Source organism: Silene latifolia, chromosome 10, assembly GCF_048544455.1.
Source record: "Silene latifolia isolate original U9 population chromosome 10, ASM4854445v1, whole genome shotgun sequence".
In the NCBI taxonomy this organism is placed as follows: Eukaryota; Viridiplantae; Streptophyta; class Magnoliopsida; order Caryophyllales; family Caryophyllaceae; genus Silene; species Silene latifolia.
Window position 1 is genome coordinate 156,344,430 of NC_133535.1, and position 18,269 is coordinate 156,362,698.

Below are 18,269 nucleotides of genomic sequence, written 5' to 3' on the forward strand. Positions count from 1 at the left end.
AAAAAAGAATTAAAAAAAATGGAGATGCGGGGGATCGAACCCCGTGCCTCTCGCATGCAAAGCGAGCGCTCTACCATTTGAGCTACATCCCCATTTGATGATAATAAACGGGTTTTTGTTTATTTATTAATTATTAAAATCGCGTACATCTAAAAATGGCCCTTGGCAATGGGCAATTGTGGCGGTTTTAAAAGCCCGTCTTCAGTGCCAATAACCCTACAGGGATCATTATATGCTTTGCACCAAATCCTTAAACAACAATACTTATATAAGGCGGTTTTACACAAGCGTTACTGTAAAACCGGTAGTTAATAGACTTGATTATTCCTAAAATAACTATTTATGGTAGATTTTATTTATTGGTTTTACATGAGACTTTCTCCATAGTCGTATAAGCGTCAATTACGGAGTACTCTTTCCTTCTAAGTTATTTGATTAGCTTGTTAAGTATGTTATAAAGGTCACAGCCTCACTGATTTCATCTGTAAAATCGACTCACTTACCATAAATTCGACCGTTTATAATTAGATCATGGTATCAATTGAAGTAGTAGTACACTAGTACATAACATCTATTTGTATTTATTTTTTGTTGTTAACCTTAGTTAAATTGAGTGAATCTCAGTTTAAAGTAAAGGTTTAATCTCCTTGTGGAGTTAGTTTTTTTTTTTTTTTGGCAGCTGTAAAGAAAGCTTGTATAGTTAGTTAGTCATCTGTGTTATCTTGTAAACCTAAAATTTGATGTATGATCTTCTGACTCACTATTGTAAGGGGGTGTTTGGCCTAGCTTTATAAGTGCTTTTATTAATGAAAAATTAAAAGCTAGGCCAAACACCATGTTTTAGGGATTTAAAAAGCACTTTTAAAAAGCTAAAAATAATAATAACTACCCTTAGAAGTAGAAGTAGCAAATATGTGTTTCTACTTCTACTTCTACTTTTACCAGTATTTTCACAAGAATCAAGAATTTATCACATATATCAAAATAACGAAAAATAATTTTTCTAAAACTTTGGCCAAACAATCACAGTTTTTATGAGAAGTAGCTTATGAAAAAACTCCTTTTAAGAAGAAAAAGCTATTTTAGATAAGCAAGGTCAAACACCCCCTAAGTATGGTTTCATCTATTCGATTGTCAAAAAAAAAAAAAAAATATTACATAACAAAATTTTGAAGCCTTTGACATCATATGATCTTCAAATAGTAACATTAAAACCGTGTTTAGGTCAAAATATCATCATAAATAGTTAAATTGTTGATCATTGAGATTATGAATTTTGGTATGGTTAAATTCATGTACTCTTAGGAGATGTAGAGGCATGATCGTCAAATAAATTCCGAAAGTTTGGTTCCAGAACATACTTTAAGAGGTCATATAATAAATAAATAAATAAATAGTTTTTTTTATAGTAGATGGTACTCGAACGTGGACATTTAGTTAGTAGCTAAGAAAGCACATTTTGAAAAGTTTGGGGCCATGGTTCCGAACTTCTGATAACATTTTGAACTTGCTATTAGACGGCTTTTCGTAGAGATCGATTGTTAATAAGCTTAAACACTAGTCATTATTTTTCAACACCATAGCACAAGAAACAACAATTGTTAATGACTTCACTAATGACTGTAATTAGCCGACATCATTTCGTAAAGAGCAACCCTTTGTTCTTCTTGGTACATACGGGGTAACTAACATAAGCTTCGGGATTAATGTAAAAAATTCCTTAAAAAATATGTTAATCATACATCATCCCCCACATTCCCCAGGCTAATTCTGTGAATTAGGACATCTTTTTTACTAAGTACTTTGGTTAGTCATAAATAATTACTTATGTCAAAAGCTTTGACTTTTATAAGTAGTAAAAATGTCAAAAGTTGAGGTAAATTATATTATTATATGTCACTAGTTACACTAATTTTGTCAAAATATAGGATCAACACATAAACATTACAAATCTATAGATTTAGGTGAAGTTTAGATTGCTATGTTGGATCTTGATTTATGTGTGTCTATGTACATGGCATTTTACTCTTGAAATTCATGTTTTCTCACTTAATTTTACCAAATAAACTAAATAATCAAGTAAGATTGTATATATTGGTATATATAATAAACTACTTTTACATACGGAGTATTTCTCATCTAATAAAAGTGATTTATATATGTTAGCATACGACGGTTTTATATAGGATCAACTAAATAAACTATTAAAACATAAGATCATCGATTGAGTTCAAGTCTTCAATCAACACTTTAGGATTTTGGTTAAAATATTATTCACATTGTACTAAAGTCCATGTGACTAAGAGGTCACAAAATTCAAAACACAAATTTTCATTGAAGACGGAAGACGGACACTATCCGTCACAAGCTGAAGACGGATAGTGTCACTCTCACAAAATACAAAATGGATATAGTGCAAGTGGGGGTATCCATTTACCCCCACTTGCACTATCCATTTGCATTTTGTGAGAGAGATACTATTCGTTTTCAGCTTATGACGAATAGTGGTCGTCTTCAATAAACAGACTGATTATATAAACAAAGCGTCTTGTTTGTGACGGACACTATCCGTCACAAGTTGAAGAAGGATAGTGTCCTTCTCACAATAGGGCAAGTGGAAGGGCAACTGTGGGGAAATGGACCACTCTATAGATAGTTACACTTGCATATTGTGAGAGAGACAATATTCATCTTAAACTTGTGACGAATAGTGTCCGCCTTCAATAAGAATTTGTGTTATATAAAACCGTCTTGTATTAAAAAATTTCGATCTAAAGAAACATAACTCTTAATTTTTGTTTCGAAGAGGTCAACATTATGGTATAGGAAAAATGGATATTCTTTCTGATGGGGCATATTCTGCACCGCTGACCAAGTCAACACACTGAGCAAGGTCAAAGATATCCACAGCAAGTCAACGACTTAGACAGCCTAGCCGACGCATCCCATCGGCCTGTCACCTGGGTCTCGGCATGACAACCTGCCAGCCGGGACACATATCTGCGTACTCATATCCAAGACCCCTCGGCGGTGAGTCAACATCGTCCGCCGGCCTACCATAGGTCCCTCGGCCGAGGGGTAGATCAGTCTTTCCACCTGCTAGCCACTTGGCCACTACGTGACAAAAGGTGAAAGTCTATAAATACTCCTCAACCTTCATTGAGGAAAGGATCCCACAATGATAACCTAAATACACTATTCATTTGGTAATATCTCCTTTATCTCTCTACAATACATATCTAGCCAAGTAACACAACTTAATCCTCTAAGTTTACCGACTTGAGCGTCGGAGTGAGTACGCTGGCACACGCCCAAGCCCTCGCCTGTTCATTGTTGCAGGAGAGGCCGAGTGGGACGATAGGAGCAAGAAGGATTCAACTCAAGACATTATTCTACAAGCCACGGTGGTAACTAATCACCGCTCGAATTACACCCGAACAATTGGCGCCGTCTCGGGGGGAAGAGACACTAGAAGCTAGTCACATTCATTCCCAAACAAAAACAAAACTCAAAATAAAAACCCACCCAAAAGCCGAGAAAATGTCGAAACAAAGAAGACGCGATGCGTGACCGACGAAACCGCGTTCTACCAAGATGACGCTTTCAACAACTCCGAGTCATGCCCTCCACCGGCGGGTAATCCAACCGAGTTCGGATGCCAATAATACCCGACGCGCCGGTACCAACCAACCAGGTCACCATCATGGGGCATGTGGTTGACGTAGAAAAGCTAAAAATGCTCCTGGACCTAATCAAAGAACGCGCCCGCTCACACACCGTCACACCGACAAGAGCGGCGGAAACCGTCCAGGATAACAGGGGCCCAAAACGTGACTCCGAGAAATCAAACGAGCACTAGGAGAAGTTGACCCGCCAAGACGCCGGGAGCCCAAAGTGGGCGCGGTAGACCTAAGTCCTTCCCACACTCGCGGGAGGACACAGCCCCGCCGCACGAACGAGGCACACCCCAAAGGAGCCGGAGGAGTCCGACTCAGCAGAGTTGGAGAAGGAGTCATAGTCGAAGAAGGAGCCCTCCCGCTACGAGGGAGAAGCCGGATAGGGATGCGAGGAGCCGATCGCCACGTGTCATTCAACACGTGGTCGCAACCCCTCAACGCCTACGTCTTAGATGTCCCTGCCAAACAAGCTAAAACCGCCACCCCTATCATACAAGGGGGATAGCGATCCACCACCACGCCGAGGCTTTCGAGTCTTACATGTCGGTATGGGAGCAAAACGACGAGGTCCGTGCCGAATTTTCCCAACAACTTTGCATGGGATGGCTCGGAGAGTGGTACAAAGGGCTTCCCGATGGCTCGGTGTACTACTACGCCGACCGAAGGGCGCTTTCCTAACCCAAAGACTGCGATAAGAGAAGGGCCGTAGAGACCTCCGACCTCCTAACTATCGACAGAGGGGGGGCGAGTCTCTCGGCTACGTGAAGAGGTTTGATGGAAAGGTCCAGAGATTCGAGAAATTAATCCCGAGCCGGCGGCCTTCGCGGCGATGAAGGGCCTCCCGAGGGGAGCCTTAAAAAACGAGCTCATCAAGAGCGGAGGCCTAGGCTGGGACGCCGCCAGGAAGCTGGCCGACCAGGCCATCAAGGTAGAAGACTATCACAAGACCTGGGTAGATCCCAGCGAAGCCGAGCACTCAGAAAAGAGGAGTCACCGGCAGGACAGCCAGGACGAAGAACGCCGCGACAACAACGGTTCGCGGTCCGATGGAAAACGCCGTGAGAATAATAGATCACGGTCGGACAGATCCGACCGAGGCAAGACTCGGTGGGCGCCGGGTGGAATTGGGAACGTACCACCGTGGCGGTATAGTGAAAACCCCCTCGTCGTATCGGTAGCCGAGGTCTTCGCCCGAGCAAAACGAGGGCCGAGAAGTGGGAGAGACCCCCAAGCCAAAAAGTGACGGTGACACGAGCGATCGTGAGTACCACGCCACACCGCCATTTAACCAACGACTGCCGCCATCTGAAGAATGCCATAGAGGAACTGATCCGGAAGGGAAGCCTCGGCAAGTACGTCGCAAAAGGCCAAAAGACTGACGCCGGCAGTTCAGATAAAAAGTCCGTTTTCGAACGGATAGGAGTGATTCACGTTGTCATCGGGGGCAACGAGAACGGAGGGTCCGCTCATGGGCACAAACGACACCTAAACGAGCTATATCAGGCCATCAACTTTGTGCCCAACTCAGGGATCCCCTCTGCAAGCATCCCCGACATGACTATTGGAAGAAAGGACTACGAAGGGGTCATCGCCCCTCACAAATGACCCGCTCGTAGTCAATTTAGACATATCCAACCACCTGGTCAAGAGGTGCCTGATTGACACAAGCGCATACACGAACATCATGTTTAGAGAGTGCTTCCTCGGCCTCGGCAAGATCAAAGACTTAAGCCCCCGCACCAACCCGCTATACAGCTTTTCTCGGGGCCTACTGTACCACCGGGGTCAATTAGGCTCCCGGTGAGATTCGGCGAAAAGACGTCAGCCAAGAACGTCCTAGCCGAGTTTGTGGTCATCGACGGCTCGTCCGCATACAACGTCCTCATAGGCCGGGTCACCCTAAGCGAGGCCGACGCAGTGATGTCCATCCGGGCCCTAACACTGATGTACGTCTCGGACCGGGGGGAAGCGCATAAGCTCGTCTCCAAAGACGAGAAGGATGAGGTGATCAACGCCCGTGATAGTCGCCGAGGATGCAACATGCAATCCTCAAAAGAGGCAAGAAAGTCCGAAAAAGGGAAGAGTCCGTCCTTGCAACAGAGGGCGACCAAATGGACACAAATTAGGGACCGACGAGGAAGTGTGCTTGTAATGAGCCGTTAGGGCATCGGTAATCTCGTAAGAATTTATATAGCCGCGGAGGTGTCCAAGATAGTCAGGATACCCCAACGCATGTTTTCACCTAATGAGAAACCATCAAGCCTTCGATTAAAGCAAAATTTTCCCATCGCTTATCTATCAAAGAACAGACGCCGCTCACACACACATCGTCATACCGACAAGAGCGGCAACATGCTATGAAGAACTACGGCGTTGCCGTCGCAGCCACCCCAAGTAGTAGACGCCACGGCGAGCCACCCCAAGAGGTAGACGCCGTCGCGCTACTCCAAGTGGTAGACGCCACGTAACACGCTATCAAAGAACAGACGCTGGCTCACACTGTCATACCGACAAGAGCGGCAGTCGCTATGGAGAACTACGGCGCCGTCGCAGTCACTCCAAGTGGTAGACGCCACGTAACACGCTATTAAGAAGCGTACGCGCCACACTTTGTCAAAAACGACAAGAGCGCCGCCCGCTCGTCAAGAAACCAACGCCGCTTCCCGGCCAATCCGACAAGAGCCATCGCACATTACACTCGCAAAAACATTCAAAGTATCTTGGAAGCGTTGAAACACGCTTGAGATACGCACTCAAAACGCCCCTGCCAAGCCGAGGCGAAACAAAAAGGGCGCTCAATTAAGAATACAGGAGACAACTCGACAGAGATGAGATAAAGACCACGGCCAAAGCCGCAGCGAAAGAAACGAATTATTATTAGAAGATAAGTTACAAGATTTACAAGTGAGAAGAGTACAGACGACGTTACGTCCCCTGGGGGATAATCCGAAACACAACCTACTAAAAGTTGTACAAAAAGCAAAAGCTACGATTATACCAAGAGATAGCGGGAAGGAAGAGCTGAGTAATTGGCCCACGGACAAATGAACGATCTGCAGAACTTGTTCTCATCAAGCAAAGACATGTTAGTGAGGAGTCAAACAGATCTGTGTAAACTTGCTCTCCTAGGCATGCCGCGCCGCCATCGCATGATCGGCGCGATCTTCCCCAAGAGGGCAACCCAAAGCGCTTCTCTAGCGGCCTCGGCCTTGGCCTCGGCATCCTCACCGCCCTCATCCTTTCGGCCTTTTCCTTAGCCACTCTAGCCCTCTCGTGAAGAGCCGCTTTCTCCGCGGCCGCCTCCCCCTCCATCTTCGCCTTCGCCGCCTCTTTGGCCGCCTCCACCGCTTTCTCCTTAGCCTCGACTCTGTCATCAAGCAGACTTCGAACCCGTCCCACGGGAAGGAGCCATCAAGAGGGAAAAGCTCCCGATAACTTCCCGGCAAGATCTTCGGCCAAGTCCCGAACTCGGCGCACGTTTGGGAGCATGACGGTTTGGAGCATATCGACGTCCGCCTCTTTTTGCTTGATGATGGCCTCTTTGCCACGAATCAGCTCAGCCTGGGCCTTAAACATGCCCTTGTATTGATCCCTCTGCTGGAGACAGAGGTCAGCACGCTTCTGAGCAAGGCTACATTCCTCCAAAGAAGACCGCGACTTCGGCCGCCGCAGCCTCGGCCTTGGCTCTCTCAGCAAGGACCTCCTTTTCAGCGTCCTCCCGAAGCTTTCGCTCAGCCGAGAGCGCTTTCTCAGCATCTCCCCTAAGCCTCTGCTCATTGAGGAGATTCAGCTTCGCCGACGCAGCCACCTGCTTAGTGGCATTGCGCTCGGAAACGGCTCGAGCAATGGTCCTCTCCTGCTCCATGAGGCGAGCCCCGGTAGCCACGCTCCACCTCGCCAACTCCTTAATCAGCTTTGTGCCTTCCTCTATAAGCTGGGAGACGGAAGCCCTCTGGGGGGAGGGACGGCGGTGGTACTTTGACCACCAACCTCCGGCCGGGAGAAGGAAACCTTCTGGGTTGAAGAATTGACGGTGACGCCCCGATCACCGACCTGCGCAGAGAAACCCACCGCCTGCTGCCCAACGCGAGCAATAGCCGACTGCGGCTGGTCTGCAAAAATCCGATTAAAACATCAGTACTAACATCGACTTATCAGGAACACCTAATGGCGCGGCTAAATTTAAGCCGCAGGATAGACGGATACCATGTCTGGCCTTCTTGGCCGGAGAAGGCATCTCCTTGCCGACGGTAGAAGCCGTCCTTTTCCTCCTACAGATAAGGGGAGACCCCTCCGCATCAGAGTCCCCCTCATCAGGAATATCAACAATCTCCACCTTCTTAGGGGAGGAGATGGGAGTTGGAACCGGTGTCGACGCCGTTTTCCGCGTCCGACGCACTACGCCGCTAACAACCCTCGCCTGCGCCTCCTCCTTGCTCAAGGCCTTCAGCCGCTGCTCCATAAGGTCATTCGGCGACGCCCTGCGATCATGGGCTAGAGCCTTGGGATGCAAGTTAGCAACGGTTTTATCTTTGTGCAGCCCCATTCTCCGAAGAAGATCCTCAGATAGGTCCGGTCCGAAGTGGTCTGCGAAAGAAACAAAGCAAGAGTCAAGTAAAAGAAATAAACCGAGAGCCGAGAAAACAAGAACATTGAGAGCGGTGATGGGCCTCACACCGACCCCACTCACCCCTGCGCTAGGGGCCTATATGAGGCCGACATAGCAAAGCGGCTCATCCTGAAGAATGATCTGCGTCGGGGGAATCCATCTCTTCGGCACCCCACTCCTGTCCACCTCGAAGAGCCTCATTGCCAGCCTCTCGTCCTCCTTCAGATGGACCCTACTGGCATCCATTTTCAGATGTTTTCGGGTGACCCATCTGTCATGCTCCGCCCTAGTCTCACACCGCAAATTAACCCGGTGCTGGAAGGAGCGGGGCAGCGGATAGTCGTCCGGCACTTTAACGTACACCCACTGACCCTGCCAGTCCCTGCAAGAGGAGACCTTGTCAACAGAGACGTAACCTTGCTCCGTTTGCACGATGTACCATCCGACACGGCCTGAGATCGATGGCTTCAGATGATGAAGTCGACGGAATAAATTCACCGTCGGCGCCTCTCCCTTGAAGAGACAAAGCCAGACGAACCCAATTATAGTCCTCATGGCCAACGGGTGCAGTTGGGCAACGGCAACGTTCATAGCCTTAATTATGGCCATAACATACCCATTCAGAGGAAACCGGAGACCATACTCCAAATGCCGCATGTACACACCGGTGTGGCCTGGTGGAGGACAACAGACGGACTGACCCTCCCCAGGGATGACAATTTCGTATCCACTACCGAAGAAAAAATGGCCCTCGAAAAGTTTCTCACCAGAACAACTGGCAAGCTTATGGGACCAAACACGGTCAAGGCGAACCTTACAGGCATCACCGTGATCCATGACGTACTGCCTCTCACTAGGACGAGACCTTTCCTCCTCCTCACCAAAATCGTCACCAAAATCACCACAAGAATCTTCATCCTCCCATTCCTCCAGAATTTGAGGATCCACCTCTGGAGAAGGAGACCTAGGACCCTCCGACACAGGCCCACTAGGTCCAGCATCGGCAGAAGACATGTTCACAACAAATTACTAGCAAAGAAAAGAAAAATTCGTTTGTTTACCTTAAAAGGAAAAAGTGCTAGCCGGATCAAAAACTCTGAAGATTGGAAGAAAAAGGAAGCCCTTGAGTTTAGCAAGATGAAATTGTGAAGAAAATTTGAGAAAATGGAATTAGTGACCAAAATCACGGAAAAACTGCCCTATTTATAGGAAAAAAGCCCATGAAGCAACAGCCAATCAACGAGCAAACACGTGTCGAGCATGCAACCACGGAATGTCAATCGTCGCAACAGTTAAACGTCAATCAATGCAACAGTGACCAAGCGTCTTCAACACGCCCGTTCACATCCCTTCAACTATTCATCTTCCTCAAAAAATTCCTAGGTATCTGGTCTCCGCCGGCCACCCGATCAACCAAGCTAGGAAGCACCGGCCGGGGGCAATCAAAATCAACCGGCACTCTCAGCCTTGGTCACGGCCAGCGCCATATTCTTTTCCACATCGAGTGCCCTTTACGCATCCATGTGGAGGGGGGATATGGTATACGGCACGGCCTAGGATATGGTATACGGTACGGCCTAGCAAGAGCCACGCCGATGCACAAGAAGAAGCCGATGCAGAAAATTTCTAAAAATTACTTGTGCAGAATACATGCTCAACGTACATCGGAGCCCATACCACGGCATAGACTACGCTGGGGGCAAATTGATGGGGCATATTCTGCACCGCTGACCAAGTCAACACACTGAGCAAGGTCAAAGATATCCACAGCAAGTCAACGACTTAGACAGCCTAGCCGACGCATCCCATCGGCCTGTCACCTGGGTCTCGGCATGACAACCTGCCAGCCGGGACACATATCTGCGTACTCATATCCAAGACCCCTCGGCGGTGAGTCAACATCGTCCGCCGGCCTACCATAGGTCCCTCGGCCGAGGGGTAGATCAGTCTTTCCACCTGCTAGCCACTTGGCCACTACGTGACAAAAGGTGAAAGTCTATAAATACTCCTCAACCTTCATTGAGGAAAGGATCCCACAATGATAACCTAAATACACTATTCATTTGGTAATATCTCCTTTATCTCTCTACAATACATATCTAGCCAAGTAACACAACTTAATCCTCTAAGTTTACTGACTTGAGCGTCGGAGTGAGTACGCTTGGCACACAGCCAAGCCCTCAGTTCGTTCATTGTTGCAGGAGAGGCCGAGTGGGACGATAGGAGCAAGAAGGATTCAACTCAAGACATTATTCTACAAGCCACGGGTGGTAACTAATCACTTCTCTGGAATTACACCCGGAACACTTTCTATTAGAAATTTTTTAAGTCGACAATGTACGTGTATATCTATAAAATATAATTGAAAGGTTATCCTAAAATGTTTAATAAACGCCACATAGACAAAGCCACGTAGGATCCAAAAATGCCCCGTAAATGTGAGCATCAAAACTCATTGCCACGTAATTGTCTTATTTTATAGATTTAATTCATTTTTTCTATAAATTAATTTAATTTATGTAACCCTTATAAATTTACATCAAAATTTCATAATTATAATCAATATTGACATTTTAATTGAACTTTTGTAATAAAAACATGTTAATAAATGTCATAATTTATAATTAAAATTAACATTTTAATTGAATTTTTGGTAATAAAACATGTTAATAAATTAAAACTTTTCATATTAAGTAACATGCACCCACCATTTTTGTTAACACTTTTTCCTATTTAATTCATTTTTTTAATTAAACATTGTAATAAATTGATTAAAACTCTTCATAATACTTAACAACCACCAAATTAATTAAAATTTCTTCCTATCTAATTAATATTTGTAATATAATATGTTAATACATTGATTATATTTCTTTATACTACTTAATACCATAATTTTCATTAATATTTTTCCCTATTTAATTCACCTCTTGAGTTGCTCAGCAATCAATTATCTAATTTAATAATACCACAAAATAAATTAAAAATAAAATTAAAATATGGGAGTCTATGGTTGTGTGATGGCTATAAAACCTATAATACCTATGATAGTTTCTATTAACAATATTTATTTAAAATCTATTGCTCATTTGCCCATGAGTTTCTAAGTTGTGGAATATATTTTAAGGTTTAATTTATTTATTTGATTATAGAAAGTATATTGAGTATTATTATTGAGTATTGTTGTTGTTATGTCCAATAAAGTATATTTTAATTTGTTATGTTATTGGTTTTATAAATCCTTTGATTTATATTTAAATTCATGTTTTCCATTTGGTTTAATTTCAGTGATTTACATGTGACAATGTTGATTCGTTTGTGAAGTTTTTGCCATATTGATGTTTTACCTTTTGGTCAATATATTTTTTATATGAATTTTAAAGCATCGTGAAATGTATATGAATGCAGATAAGATAAAGCATCACGTGGTTAATCTGAAGAGGGAAGAAATACAAAAGACACAAAACTGAGGTAAATCTATCTATACAATATAATTAAAAGGCTACTTAAAATATTTAATTTTAATTCACATGGCATTTTTATAGATGTTCCGGGTGTAATTCTAGAGCAGTTATAAGTTACCACCCGTGCTTGTAGAATGACGTCTTTGGTTGAATCCTCCTTGCGGTCTCCTGAAACGATGAACAAACTGAGGGCTCGGCTTTGGGCCGAGCGAACTCACTCCGACGCTCAAGTCAGTAACTTAGAGAGGTAAGTTGTTGTTACTTGGCAAAGTACGTATTGTAGAGAGATAAGGAAGATATTACCAGGTGAATAGTGATTCTTAGGTTAAATTGTGGATCCTCTACTCAATGAGAGTAGAGGAGTATTTATAGACTTTCACCTTTTTGTCACGTAGTGGCCAAGTGGCCAAGTGGCTAGCAGGTGGAAAGACTTACTTACCCCTCGGCCGAGGGACCCATGGCAGGCCGGCGTACCCTGTTGATTCACCGCCGAGGGGTCTTGGATATGAGTTCGCGGATGTGTGCCCCGGCTGGCTGCTTGCCCCGGTCGGGACCCATCCGACAGCCGACGTGCCTCGTCGGTTAGGGCCGTCTAAGCCGTTGACTTCTTGTGGATATCTTTGACCTTGCTCAATATGTTGATCGGTCGGCGGGTGCGAATATGCCCCATCAATTTGCCCCCGGCCGTAGTCTATGCCGTGGTATGGGCTCCGATGTATGTTGAGCGTATATTCTGCGCAAGACAAAATTTCTGCCCCGGCGTCTTCTGCCTCGGCGTGGCCCTGCTTAGGCCGTACCATATCCCCCCCTCCACATGGTTGTGTAATGGACATCCGATGTGGAAAAGGCAATGACGCTGGCTGAGACCGGGGTGGAGAGTGTCGGTTGTTTCTGATTGCCCCCTGGTCGGTACTTTCTGGCTCGGTTGATCATGTGGCCGGCGGAGAAACGGGTACTTAGGAATTTGTTGAGGAAGATGAACATGCAGAGAGATATGAAGGGGCGTGTTGAAGACGCTTCTTATCGTTGCATTGATTGACATTCAACCGCTTTACAACGATTGACATTCCGTGGTTGCATGTTCGACACGTGTGTCTGTTTGTTGATTGGTCGACGTTTCATGGGTCTGTGCCTGATTGGTCCCTCTTCATGGGCTTTCCTCTATAAATAGGGTACTTAGTCCCTGAAATTGGCCACCAATTTCATTTTCTCAAAAATTTTCTTCTTTCTAGCCCTTGTGACGAAACCTCTCTCTAGCTTTCGGAATCATTACTCCGGTGTGGCATTTTTCTTCAAGGTAAACAAATAAATTCTCTTTTTAACTCGTAAGTTTTGTTGTAACATGTCTTCTGCTGGTGCTGGACCTAGTAAGCCTGCGCCGGGGGGTTCCCCGTCGCGTCTTGATGAAGAGGAGATACTAGACGCCATTCCGATAAGGTCTGGGGGCCCTAGGTCTCCGTCTCCCGAAGTCGATCCAAAAGCTTTGGAGGGTTGGGAGGATGATGATGTTGATGATGAATGTGAGGAAAGGATTCCTTCTGGTGAAGAGAGGCCGCATATCCTGGATCATGGCGAGGCTCGCATGACCGTCCGACCGTGCCGGACCAATAAATTCGCGATTATTCGGTGGAACTCTTTTCGAGGGTCATTTCTACTTCGGTGAGGGGTACAAAATTGTTATCCCTGGGGAGGGTCAGGCGGTCTGTTGTCCTCCTCCGGGTCATATCGGCGTATATATCAGGCATCTGGAGTATGGCCTCCGGTTTCCTTTGAATAAATACGTCACGGCCATCATCAAAGCTATGAACGTCGTCGTGGCTCAACTGCATCCGTTGGCCATTAGGACGATAGTTGGCTTCGTGTGGCTCTGTCTTTTCAAGGGGAGGTACCTACGGCTAATTTATTCCGTCGGCTTCATCATCTTGGTCATCGACCCCGGTAAGGTGGGGTGGTACGCGTGCGAGATGGAGCCGGGCGTCCTCTCTCGTTGATAAGCTTTCTTCCCGCAAGGACCGGAAGGGGCGGTGGGTGTATGTCGAAGTGCGGATGACTATCCGCTGCCCGGTCCTTCCAAAGCACCAAGTCAACTTACGGTGCGAGAGTAAAAGGGAGCGTGAAAAATGGGTCTCCCGAGTAAGCACAAGATGGATGCCGGCAGGGGTTCCTCTTGGTGGCCGACGAGGAGCGGCGATCTGTTGTTTGATGCTTAGAAGGGATGGGTGCCCCGACTCAGATTATTCTTCAGGATGAGCTGCTTTGCCGCGTCGGCCTCCTACCGCCCTCAACCAGGGTGAGTAGGGTCGGTGTGAGGCCCATCTTTGCCTATTACGCTCCTGTTTTAGAGCTTTGTTTTACTTCTTTTATGTAACTCTTGTCTGGTTTCTTGCAGACCGGTTTGGCCAGGATCTGCGAGGGACCTTGAAGAGGTTAGGGCTTGATAAGGACGGGAACGTCGTTGAGCGGCACCCTCGGTGACGCGCGTGATCGTAGATTGGCTCCCAACGAACTTATGGACAAGCAAATACAAGGCACCGGATCGAGGCGACGCTCAAGCACGGGTTCTCGGGCGTGCAAGAGAACGTCAAAGGCGAGGTCCAGGTCGGCGACGTTGTCGATCCCAACTTCCTCTTCAACCCCAACGGTCCAGAAGGAGCATGTGGAGGTCATCGATGTCTCCGAGGAGATGGTGACCGTTGCGAAGGGGCCTCCTCCTCCAAAGAAGAGAAAAGAGTCACTGCGGCCTGCCGCCGGGAAAAGAGTGATTCACCCTGGTCCTCCAACTAAGAGGGTCCAGACTGGGTACGGACCTAACCCGTGGTTCGACTTAGGCGTTCGTTATGCATTCCCGATGACAGACTCTCTGATGTGTCAATGAATGTTGACATGGATGCGCTGTGTAAATTTTTTGTAGATCCGCCGTCGGCACGCCGCCGTTCTTACGATCGGCAATTAGAGAAGCACCGAGAAGGCGGGTGATAGGAATGTCACCGTTGACTCCGCACTCCAGGAAGGTTCCCGCCGAGCTTGTGGCGGAGGGTACAAAAATATCCAAGAGGTCCGGTGAAGTGGACTCAATCGGCCGCTCCTACATTATGGAGCAAGAATAGGCCATGGCTCAGGCTGGGCCTCTGATCCAACGGCTTAAGCTTGATCTCTCCGCGGCAAAGGGGGAAGCCGGTAAGGCTAAACTTGACCTCCTAGCTGCTCGGAAGCGTGCGGAGGAAGCTGAGAAGCAGCTACTGGCCGAGAGGGCCAAAGTCGAGGCTGCTGATGCCACCTCCGCCCGATTCTTTGGAGGAGCGGGACAGTATAAGGGCGCTACGACGCCGTTGTCGCCAAAAGGGAAGAATGGAGGGGGATGTATGAGGCTCGATCGGGGCACTTGCGGACACTAGGGTTGTTCTTGCCCAAAGGGAGAAAGATATTGAGGTGCTTCAAGATAAGGTCCTCCCGACTTGTGCGCTCAATTCCGGATCGCCGAGGAAGCGACGGAGGCAATCAAGAGGCTCATTCCCGAAAACTCCTTCCCGTGGGAGAAATTTGAACAACCACCGGATGAGATGGCCGATGCCGCGGAGAAAGCGGTTGCTTAAAAAGAGGAGGCGGCGAAGGCGGCTCAGATAGCCGAGGCCAAAGCGGCTTATGATGCAAAGGTGAAGGCATGTGGAGATGGCAAGCTTTCCTCTGGGCCGGCTACCGAAGTTGACGCTGCTGCTGCCGATGGCGGGCAGCATCAAGCGTAGGGAGACGGGCGGTCGTCACCAGACTCACCCGGCGTCTCGGATAGCTTTAGTCGTTCGGGGCCAACTACGAGCCTTTCCTCCCCGCCATCTTTTGGCGCTTCAAATATCATGTCTGTAATCTTTTGCTTCTCTTTTCCTTGTTTATGTAAAACTTTGGTAGGTTGCGTTTTGGCTTATCCCTATGGGGACGGCCGTCGTCCGCATTCTTCTCGTTTGTAATGTCTGTCATTAATGAACGTTTGCTTGTTTTTCCTCTGGCTTGGCCGAGGTCTTTTCTTGTCTTCTTGCGTTATTAGTTGAGCGCTTTTCATTTTTACCTTTGGCTTAGCCGAGGCGTATCTCAACTGCGTTTAACGTCTTTTTCTTGAACATGTTAGCGTATCGATCGTTGTGTCCCCTGCCAGGCCTTCGGTCGGCCGAGGCGACTAGGGGTTACGACGCGACAGCGTATGTTAGCGTATCGATCGTTGTGTCCCCTGCCAGGCCTTCGGTTGGCCGAGGCGACTAGGGGTTACGACGCGACAGCGTATGTTAGCGTATCGATCGTTGTGTCCCCTGCCAGGCCTTCGGTTGGCCGAGGCGACTAGAGGTTACGACGCGACAGCGTATGTTAGCGTATCGATCGTTGTGTCCCCTGCCGGGCCTTCGGTTGGCCGAGGCGACTAGGGGTTACGACGCGACAGCGTAAGTTGACGTATCGACCGTTGTGTCCCCTGCCAGGCCTTCGGCGGGCCGAGGCGACTAGGGGTTACGGCGTGACAGCATTCTTGGGGTGACTGCCCGGCTTGGGCCGGGACGTCAACCTCGATATGACCGCGGAGGGGATGAACACTTTGATGGAAAAATTGGGTAATTCTTCATTAGATGTAAACATGCGTTGGGGTGCCAACAATTGTTTTGGACACCTCCGCCGCTACACAAAGTATTTTCTGAGATTTTCAGTGTTCCAATGGCTCATCAGAGGCACACCCTCCATGTCGGTCAGCCGGTATGTACCCGGCCTCATTTCTTCAACCACTTTGTAGGGACCCTCCCAGTTGGCCGTTAGTTTACCATGAATGTTTCCCTTGTTGGTGGCGGCCGACTTTCTTAGGACTAGATCCCCTGCTTTCAAGTCCCTTTTGTGGACTCTTCGGTTGTAAGCTCTTCTCATTCGGTTTTGGTATACCGCCAAGTTGAGGCGTGCTGCATCTCGGCTTTCTTCAACTAGGTCTAGGGAGGTTCTTAAGCCTTCCTCATTTTCAACCGGGTTGAAGGTGGTCGTTCTGAATGTTGGCACCGTTGCTTCAATCGGCAGGACTGCTTCGGACCCGTAGACTAAGTGGAACGGACTGTACCCCGTTGCTTCTTTCTCCGTGGTTCGCAGGGACCATAGGATGCCGGGTAGTTCATCGGCCCATCTTCCTTTTAGGTCTTCAACTATCTTCTTCAAACCATTGAGGATTGTTTTATTGGCTGCCTCCGCCTGTCCGTTGCTCTGTGGGTGACAGACGGAGGAGTATGCAAATTTGATACCGAGTTCTTCCAGCCAGCTCATTATTGTGTCACTCCAAAACTCTCGGCCGTGGTCGAATACCATGACTTGGGGTAACCCAAAACGAGTTATGACATTTTCCCAGATTACCTTTCTTACGGCCGCCGTCGTCTTTGCAGGTACTGCTACAGCTTCAACCCATTTGGGGAAGTAATCAACGGCGACAATCAAGAACTTCCTTCCGCCGGATGCCGTTGGAAATGGCCCTAGTAGATCCATCCCCCACTGTGCGAAAGGAAGGGGATTAAGTACCGGCTGCAGGTCTCGGGACGGCGCATGTATCACCGGAGCATGCATTTGACAGTTGTTGCATTTTTTGGTCTTGGCTCTGGAATCCGCAAGCATGGTGGGCCAGAAGTAGCCGGCTCGGAGAGCTTTGTGGGCTAGTGTTCTTGCCCCCATGTGATGGCCGCAGATGCCTTCGTGAATCTCTGTCAAGATGAGCTCGCGTCGGCCGGCCGACACATTTCAAAAGTGGTCTTATCACGGACCTTCGTATAGTTCTCCTTCGAACACCAAGTACCTTCTTTGCGATCCTCTTTATTTTCTGCGCGAGACTACGGTCCTCCGGTAGTTCACTTGTCAATTTGTACTTCATTATCGGAGTCATCCACGTTGTCTCGGTCTCTATGTTACCCACCATGCCGACGGCCTCAGTAATGCTCTTGGCATTCCTGATGTCCACCAAAGACGGTTCGGTGACATTCTTGATGGTTGAACCGCGAGTTTTGAGAGAGCGTCGGCTCGGTTGTTCTCGGACACTGGAATGCATTGTATCTGAAAAGATTTTAACTTTGAGGTGTCGCCTTTTACCCTTTCCGGGTATCTTACCATTCCGTCGTCTCGAGTCTCGTACTCTCCTCTGATTTGATTAGCCACCAAAAGTGAATCTGTTTTCAAAATGATGTGCTCCGCCCCTGCGGCCCTAGCTAGCTCGACTCCGGTTATCACCGCCTCGTATTCGGATTCGTTGTTTGAGGCCGAGAAGGTAAATTTCAAGGCGTACTCGAACTCGTCCCCGTTTGGGCTGATGATAAGTATGTCGGCTCCTGAGCTGTTCGTCGTGGAGGACCCGTCGGTGTATACCTCCCATACTCCGGGGTTTTGCTCTTCTTGGTATGTGCATTCGGCCAGAAATCGCCGATGCCTGTCCCTTTATTGAGGGCCTCGGCTTGTACCGAATGCCGGGCCCGGATAGCTCTCGCCCATTTGATGAGTCTGCCGGATTGCTCAAATTTTTCC

General features: G+C 47.6%; 1 non-coding gene across 1 annotated transcript; it reads right to left on the reverse strand.

Moving 5' to 3' along the window:
* Positions 1-19: 19 nt before the first annotated feature.
* TRNAA-UGC (transfer RNA alanine (anticodon UGC)) lies at positions 20-92 on the reverse strand. Its single transcript has one exon. It is a non-coding gene; the product is annotated as a tRNA-Ala (tRNA).
* Between the last annotated feature and the right edge of the window lie 18,177 nt (positions 93-18,269).